Raw genomic sequence first — 9,242 nt, 5'->3', positions numbered from 1 at the left:
GTTTCTGTAGCTATCAAGATATACATAACAAATTTAACCTCACCAGTTCCACATACTATTTCTACAGACAGTTATTAGCATGTTTGAAGGCTCATGGAGTCCCATTAAAGGTACCACTGGAGCACCACAGATATCACAAATTATTTTATGAAAGGGAGACATCGAGAGGTTTTGTCTCTGACTTTTACCGTCACTTACTTACATCCTCGGATGAAATCCTTCCCCTAGACTCAGTTTGGAGGAGGGATATACCAGACTTGGAAGTAGATTTTGATTGGGCTGAAGTCTGGGCAAACGTTCGGCTATCGTCACGTAACCCGGATCATCAACAGATTAATCTTAATTTTATTCATAGGATTTACCTAACTCCTATTCGACTGAACCGTATGGGGCTTAAACAAGACTCTCGATGTTCCTTATGTACAAATGGTGATAGTGGTACATTTATGCATATGTATTGGGAATGCCCGCCTGTTAAGACATTTTGGGAAGAAATAACCACACTATTATCAGGATTTTAGTTTTTGACAATATCTGTAATGCCTTCTGTATTGTTGCTGAATGATGTCTCTCAATTATCACACTCTGTACTTATAAAAAGGATAATCTTGTCCGGTTTTACGGCTGCCAAAAAGCTAATAGCATCACGCTGGATTCAACCTGATAAAATGTGTCGGAGGGTATGGATTCTTACCGATCTTGATGTGATTTACCTAGAGATATCTACCGCACAAATTCTAGGTGTTAATGAAGCCAGCATAGCAATCTGGTTTGAAGTGGTGGAGAGGATAAAGCATTATATGAACTTTTAATCCTTGGTATCAAGCGAAATAATGGATGTATTCAAGGGGGGTCCGGTGGGGGAGGGAAGAACGAGCAAGAGCATTTATGTGTTGTATTGTAATTAATCTGTGTATATCTTTAATCTACATCTATTTTAATTTTAAAAACCAGGCTGTCATGATTGTTAGTATTATGTGATTTATAGTGGATTTCTACTGTAAATGTTTGTATGTCATGTCAAAAAATAAAAATAAAAAAAAGATTTGTTCACAAAAAAAAGAAGGAACTAAATTCATTATTCTAACAATCTCTCTCCTGTCACCCCGCTCGGTGGTCGTGCGGCCTAGCTGTCCAAAGGCCTTCCCTGTTAGCCGAAGCTAGCGATGACGTGACATTCCGCCCCCCCCCCCCCCTCCACGAGGGGAGGAGGGATCGTTTCAGAGTCTCTGTCGACGTGTCTGCTCGCCTCCACGTCGTGTCTTAGTCTAACTTACCCCGGAAAAACTCACATCTCATAAAGTTTTTTTTCCCTAGCAACGGGGCCCCGCCCCCTTTCTCGTTACTAAGTGCCACGATACCATGTCAACAGCACTTTTGGTCTTTGACACACTAAACGTCTTTTCTCCCCAAAGCTCTCTGACCAAACCTCCCCCCACCAGTGCTATCAGGTGTTGATGTTACCAACCTGCCGACGACCTCGGAGCCCAGCCCATGGCTCTATTAGCCTGTGGCTTCCCAGTCTAACTTGAAAACACACACCACTAATACTGTCCTCCTCATCTGAGATCTAATAGCAGATGCTGTCTGTTGTGTATGTGAATCACAACGGTGTTCACCGGGCCTTTAAGATGGCACGGTAATGTTGCGACACTGCTGTAATATACCGTAAAGCGTTGTGGTAACGGGAGATGGTGTGTGTGTGTTGTTCACTGGTGGAGCGGATCAAATAAACCGTCAAACGTTAAGCCGCAGTCCGGTGCGTTATTTGAAGACATAATATTGGCGACGAGGATGGGATTATGGATTCCCTACTTGCACCTCTCTCTCCGTTCCTCGCCCTGCCTGGCGAGCCACCGGTTCCGTGGATTCACTGGCTGGAAGCGTTTAATACGTTCATAATAGCCGTCGGGCTCGCCGACGCTGCTCGGAAGAGAGCTCTGCTCATTCACAACCTAGGAACCGAGGGACAACGGATCTTTAGGACTCTAGGAGCTGCACCGAGTTATGCAAACTGTGTCACACTGCTGTCGGGACATTTCGCTGCTCCACAAAACGTCATGCTCCGGAGGATCGTTTTCCGTCAGCGACGTCAACAAGTGGGTGAGTCGATCCACCACTATGTAGCTGACCTACGGGGCCTGGCTAGCCTCTGTAAATTTGGAGTGATGGAAGATGAACTGATACGGGATCAGCTAGCTGAACATACTAACAACCCTAAGCTCAGGGATAAGCTATTAATGATGCCAGATGAATTGACATTGACAAAGGCTGTTAATATTGCTTTCCATCTCGAGTCAGCAGCAGGTTTGGCAGCACAGCTAGCATCCTCCAGTAATGTTTTCCCCAAACCTCTGATGTTGACTCAAACAGTGGCGCCGTCCGGGGAGTTTCCCGAACCGGTTTTCCCGGAGGACAGCCTGGAGGTAAATTTCGCTGCACGCCGGGGTACGACCGCGTCAACAGCACGCCGGGCCGTGTGTGGAAATTGTGGCTCCTCATCACACCCCAGCCGGGCTCCAGTTTGCCCTGCCAGGGGACAGAGGTGTCAACGCTGTGGCAGGCAGAACCATTTTTCCCGGGTCTGCCGCTCTGCTCCCGGTGCTGATAGCACGCCGCCACGCTCGCCACGTCCACCTACGCCGACAACCATCCATTCAGTGGACGCCACCTCTCGTGCATTTAAATGGTGCACGGTGGAACTGGACGGGGTGGTTCTCCCACTCCTGTTGGATACGGGGGCCTCCAAGTCACTTTTGAACATTTCCACGGTTCGACGACTTTTCCAGCGCCGGACGCTCACCGCCAACGCAGAGGACCTGTATGGGTATGGACACTAAGATAGGAATGGCAGGCACAATCACCTTCACCGTGTGCTACGGGACCAAGGCCCTTCCCTCATTCACTTTCCAAGTGTCTCATCAGGGAGCCAACCTCATGGGCTACGATTTGTTTTGTGGGCTCGGATTCTCCCTGGTGGACAATACAAGGGCTGACATTCTGTCTGTGGGTTCGCCCTGGCACCAGCGCTGGCCTGCTCTGTTTAGTGGGTTAGGCTGCCTCACTGCGTTTCACCACCAGCCTCTCCTCATCCCGGAGGTGCGTTCGGTGATCCAGCCGCTGCGCCGCCTGCCCCTCGCCCTACGCGACGATGTCACCGCCGAGCTGCAGAAGCTTTTGGATGCGGGCATCATCGAGCGCGTCGACGCTTCACCATGGGTTTCCAACCTGGTGATAGTCAAAAGGAAATTAGGGGGACTGCGTCCATGCGTCGACCTCAGGCAGGTGAACAAAGCAGTGATTCCGGATAAGTACCCATTGCCCACAGTGGAGGAACTGGCGGCACAGTTTTACGGCTCCTCAGTTTTCACCAAACTGGACCTTCGCCAGGGCTACCTGCAGGTTCCACTGCATCCTGACAGTCGCTACCTTACGGCTTTCGTGACGCATGTCGGAGTGTTTAGGTATACCCGCATGCCTTTTGGTCTCAGCTCGGCCCCCAGCTGTTTTCAAAAAATAATGGCCACCATCTTCGCCGGCATCCCGGACGTGGTCGTTTTTTTGGATGACATAGTGGTCCATGGTGCAACATCAGCCATCCACGACGAGCGCCTGGCGAGGGTGCTGGACGTCCTTCCCGGTCACAACCTCACGCTGAATGGGGACAAGTGCACCTTCTCTGTCCCAGTCATCGAATTTGTGGGGTTCTGCCTGTCTGCTGATGGCCTCAGCCCGCTCCAGTCTAACGTGGAGGCCGTGCTGCGCCTGCCTGAGCCGTCCTGCCCAGCGCAGCTCTCGTCGTTTCTAGGGATGACAGCCTACTACCTTCGCTTCCTTCCCCAATACTCCACAACCACCACCCCGCTTCGGAGGCTCCTGAAACAGGACGCGGTCTGGGAGTGGACCCCAGCCTGCTCTAGCGCTGTTCGCCAACTTAAAACGCAGCTCACCTCACCACCAGTGCTCGCGTTCTTCGATCTGGCGAGCCCGACGTTTGTCACCTGTGATGCGTCCAATACGGCGATCGGGGCTGCGCTGTCTCAGGTCCAGCGGGGCGTTGAGCGCCCAGTGGCGTTTGCCTCCCGCGCTCTCTCCCCAGCGGAACAGAAGTACTCGGTGGGGGAGCGCGAGGCTCTGGCCTGTGTCTGGGCGTGTGAACGGTGGCACATGTACGTGTACGGACCTCATTTTACGCTGCGGACGGACCACCAGGCTCTTACCGCCCTGCTCGCTACATCCGGGTCGGGCCACAAGCCATTGAGGATTCACCGCTGGTCTGAGAGGCTCCAGCCATATAACTTCACCACAGTGTTTACTCCCGGCAGGGAGAATGTAGTGGCTGACCTGCTCTCCCGTGCCACCCCTGACCCGGCACCCAAAACGTGCCCGGATCCGATGGAACCGGAGCTTGTCCTTCAGCTTCACGGCCCGCTCCAGGCCACGGTCTCCCTGGAGGACCTTCAGCTTGCATCGGAGGGAGACTCCACACTCGCCCAGCTCCGCACCTACATCAGGGGGGGGTGGCCCGTGAAGGTCCCGGAGGTGCTGGCGCCTTTTCATCGGGTCAAGGATGAGCTGTCCTGCTGGAGCAGTGTTTGTGTGGCTCTGGGGCTTCGCACAGTCATCCCCAGTGACCTCAGAGCACGCATATTGACCATGGCGCACGAGGGGCACCTGGGCATCGTGAGGGTGAAGCAGCGCTGCAGGGATCTGGTGTGGTGGCCGGGCATTGACCAGGATATAGAGACAATGGTGAGGGACTGCTCAGCCTGCCTTCTCAGCGGTAAGACGGGGCCGCCGACCCCAGCGGCTCTGCAGCCTTTGCCATGGCCACCCGCACCTTGGAAGCACATCCGGCTGGACATCTGTGGGGAGCTCCATGGTGTCCCACACCACCAGCGTTTCCTCCTGGTGGCCTATGACCTCCATTCCAAGTGGCCGGAGGTGGCCGCCTCGGGGTCTGTGACTACCCGTGTGGTCACGGATTTCCTCTCCGCCCTGTTCGCCCGGTGGGGCATTCCTGACACCCTCACTACGGACAATGGGCCGCAGTTTGTCTCTGCTGACTTTGCCACTTTCATGGAGGCCAGGGGGATTAACCACGTCCGTACAGCCTTCTACCACCCGGAGGCAAACGGGGGGGTGGAGAGGTTTAATCAGACATTGGAGGATTGCACTACAACTCGTACACCTTACTGTAAATTGTACCTAAAATTGTACCTCATCCCATTTCTGCTTTGCACTAGATAGTACTGTACACTAGTACACTGCATAGTTGTGTATTGTATATTATATGGTAACTCAGAACATTGTACATATGTCTATACCGAACAACTGTGACCTCATTTTCTTCTTCTAAATTCATGCTATATTATGTTATTATGTTATTTGATACTATCTTGTCTAGCACAGTCTCTGGAGCGTAACAGTAAGAAGCATTTTGTATGAAAGTATTCTGTACTTCTGTATGACAACTATTAAAGAACTTGAACTTGAGAACTTGAATTGAAGAACGGCATCAGAGCGCACCTGACGGAGGGTCTGCCGTTCTCAGCCGCTTTACTCCGCACTCTGCTTCACTACAGGGCGACGCCGCACACAACTACGGGCAGTTCCCCAGCCCTCCTGATGATGGGACGCGAGTTGCAGCTTCCCCTGGATCGGCTGAGGGTCCCGGCAAGTATCGCGCCGGCAGTGATACCCTGCCAGGGCACCAGGGTCGCAGATGCTCAGCGTCGAATGAAGCAGCGGTTCGATAGGAGGCGGAGGGTGAAAGCGCCTTCTTTCACAGGAGACTGGGTCCGGATTCGTCGTCCCCACCGGGACCACAAGCTGCTCTCCTTCTGGTCGGCACCGATACGGGTCACGGCCCGGCTGGGCCCGGCCACCTTTCGTCTGGCCGATGGATCACGGTGGCACGCAAACCGGCTTAAGAAGGTGGCAAACGACCCCATCTCGGACCCAGAGTCTAGGGAGGGTTCAGAGCTGGACATTGAGGACTGGGTTTTGCCAGATGAGCCGCAGCGGGGCTCGCCATTGCCAGCCGAGCCCCAGGTTCACCTGGAGGCCTCTCCAGACCGCGCCCAGCGGGGCTCACCATTGCCATTGCCAGTCGAGCCCCAGGTTCGCCGGGACGCACGGCCAGTCCGCATCCGGAATAGACCGGCCTACTTGAGAGACTATGTTACTTGAGAGATAGACTATTTATGTTACAGATTATTTATATTTATTCATTGACCATTTTAGTCAGAGCATAGTCTGTTGCGTGGCAGAATAATCCACAAGACTATGTCGGTGACTGGCAGTCTACCCGGTTCACCTAGGTAAGCTGCAGGGACTGTTAGTATGAATTACATATGAATTAAACTGTATGGGGATGTTCTTCGGGGTTCCCTGTGGGGGGGGGGGGAATATGTTGTGTATGTGAATCACAACGGTGTTCATCGGGCCTTTAAGATGGCACGGTAATGTTGCGACACTGCTGTAATATACTGTAAAGCGTTGTGGTAACGGGAGATGGTGTGTGTGTGTTGTTCACTGGTGGAGCGGATCAAATAAACCGTCAAACGTTAAGCCGCAGTCCGGTGCGTTATTTGAAGACATAATACTGTCATCTACAGATATTTACATTATATACACATTGAAAAACAAGGATTCCTTCACTACCCCTAGACCATGTTGAACGTGTTGTACCATGAGTCATGTGGGTTAATGTTTGTGCATTGTGTTCAAGCTGAACAGTGTTGATTAAAGCCTCCTTTCTTTCTGTAGTCGTGCGGCGTATAGAAATACATAAGAGTACCAAGTTTTACTGTAACAGTTACATGGTTCATGACATAAGGCCATTTGAATGTGATTTTCAATGGTAATGGTCGACACATTCCATTTCGTACCAAGTTGTTCGATACAGGCCTTTCGGTTCGGGGTGTGTTATGAACCGAATAAATAGTCTAGCTTTAGTTTTATATTACGACGCAGGTTAAATTCAAAACTCTGATTTCACCCCCGATAACATAACTTTCGCAAAGAGCCAGATGTTGGAGCCACCTGAATGATCAGAGAGAGTACAACACCTGTAAACCCCAAAGTAACGATAGACGGCACAGTAAAATCATTAGATATGAGACGCAAGTGATGGTTTTGTGGATGTGTGTGCAGCGGATATCATTAGATAGAAGGTGTGGAGTTGGACATACCACTAGAGGAAGCTCATCCTTTCCCAATTAAACATTGCAAGCAGGGAGGCGCTTTGTCGGAAAATTAGAGCAGCCTTCATCAAATCCATTAGCCTAATAAACGTGATTGGGTTTAGTTCTTATTTATGTATTTATTTTCGGACATCATGATGCCTTGTTGATTCATGACTATAAATGTCAAATGTAATTGTTAATGATACAAATATAGTCACATTTATTATTATTATAATTATTTAATTCCGAGGATGTCTGTAGAATCGACATGAATGCAATCACCAATGATTTCTCACAAATGAAGCCTGAGAATACGGGCGCATACCAGTCTGTCCGACTTACGACTGCCTTTTCGAGTTCATAAATCCTGTTCGTAACTACGAACGAATCTCCGAAAAACTGTTCGAGCATGCCAAAATCGTCCAGAGAAGTTCGTAAATTGAGTTATGAAGAAATTTGTTCCTAACTTTATTGTAAGTCCGTTCGAGCATGAGGTCCAATGTTTGTGTAGTTCTGTCTTCCAACATGGCTGCCTGTAATATAGCAACCATTGTTTTGTTCATGCAGTGCAGATATTCAGCTTTAATTTGAGGGTATCTACATCCAAATCAGGTGAACAGTGTAGGAATTACAACAGTTTATACATGTGCACCCCCCTTTTTAAGGGACCAAAAGTAATTGGACAATTGGCTGCTCAGCTGTTCCATGGCCAGGTGTGAGTTATTCCATCATTATTTCATTTACAAGGAGCAGATAAAAGGTAAGAATTTGGGAAAATATTTCATAAAGCCCTACAAATGTGAATATCACAGGTACAATGAGAAAACAGAGTGCAGTGCAATCCATTTTCCCTGTGGCATTTAAGCAGCCTCGCCCTACTAATTCCAATTAGCAGCTAATCTTGTTTTACATTTCTTTTTTCCCTGTTGTAGGGAAAAATCATACCAAACTGTGACTTAAAAACTAAGGTACGTACCGAACCGTGACTTATAAACCGAGGTACGTACCGAACTGCGACTTAAAAACCGAGGTACGTACCGAACTGTGACTTTTGTTTACCGTTACACCCTGACTTGTTATAGCACCCTCCATGAGGTTTGTTTGTTCCAATTCCTGACATGACTTTCTCTGGTCTAACAATGTCAAATTGCAGAAAAGGTTATTAAGAAGTCTTTATTTGGGGGAGCTCCCGTAGCTCACCGCATATCTCGGCGCTATTTCTGCGTCGGGGAAAACCGTGCTCGTCACGGATCTGGGGGACACCGATTCCCGGACCCGCCGTCATTTCTCAGAATGTCTTCCCCTGCTCTACATCCCATTTCAACCTGTTTCTGTCGGTCATGCTTAACCAGAAAAGCGATAAACGCTAAAAAATAAAGTTTAAAAAAATAAATAAAAATAAGTCTTTATTTGTCATGCAACACACAAATCAATCAATGCATTGCGTCGCCGATGAAATGCCTCTCTGCACTTGACCCATCCCGTCATCCTTCACCCCAAAGGCAGCCGAGAGCAGATATGGGTTGGGGCGTGGGTCCGTGCCCGGGGACCAATCCAAGTGCTCCTGTCCATTGTCGTCAGGGACACGACAGCGTTAGCCATCTGTTCTGTATGTTTTTCCATTGGGTTTATGATCTCTTGCGAAACCCTTGCGAGCACAGGGAGAACATGCAAGCACCACACACAAATGCCCGGGAAATACCCCACCTGGGTACTTGGCAACCCGGTCACCAAGTGGGAATCGAACCGAGCCCCTTCTTGCTGTGAGGCGACAGTGTTAACCACTACACCACTGTTATGCATGTGTACATGTGGCACAGGCTTAATAATAATAAAGAAAACTGGCGATTACAATAGGGTTTAGCCCCCTTTGGGGCAGACCAGGCTGCAGAAACAAATTAGTGGGGGGTAGGGATGGGTACCTTTCACATTTGAACCGATACGGTACCTGTGAATCGATACCGGTACCCAACGGTACCTTTTTTCTGTACTTTAGTCTAAAAAAAATGTATTTACAAAAACATTCAGTCGTGAAAAAGAAAAAAAACGTAC

This window comes from Notolepis coatsorum (genome assembly GCF_963971535.1).
Source record: "Notolepis coatsorum genome assembly, chromosome: 3".
In the NCBI taxonomy this organism is placed as follows: Eukaryota; Metazoa; Chordata; class Actinopteri; order Aulopiformes; family Paralepididae; genus Notolepis; species Notolepis coatsorum.
The sequence above is the reverse complement of the archived record's forward strand: the minus strand, read 5'-3'. Positions refer to the sequence as shown.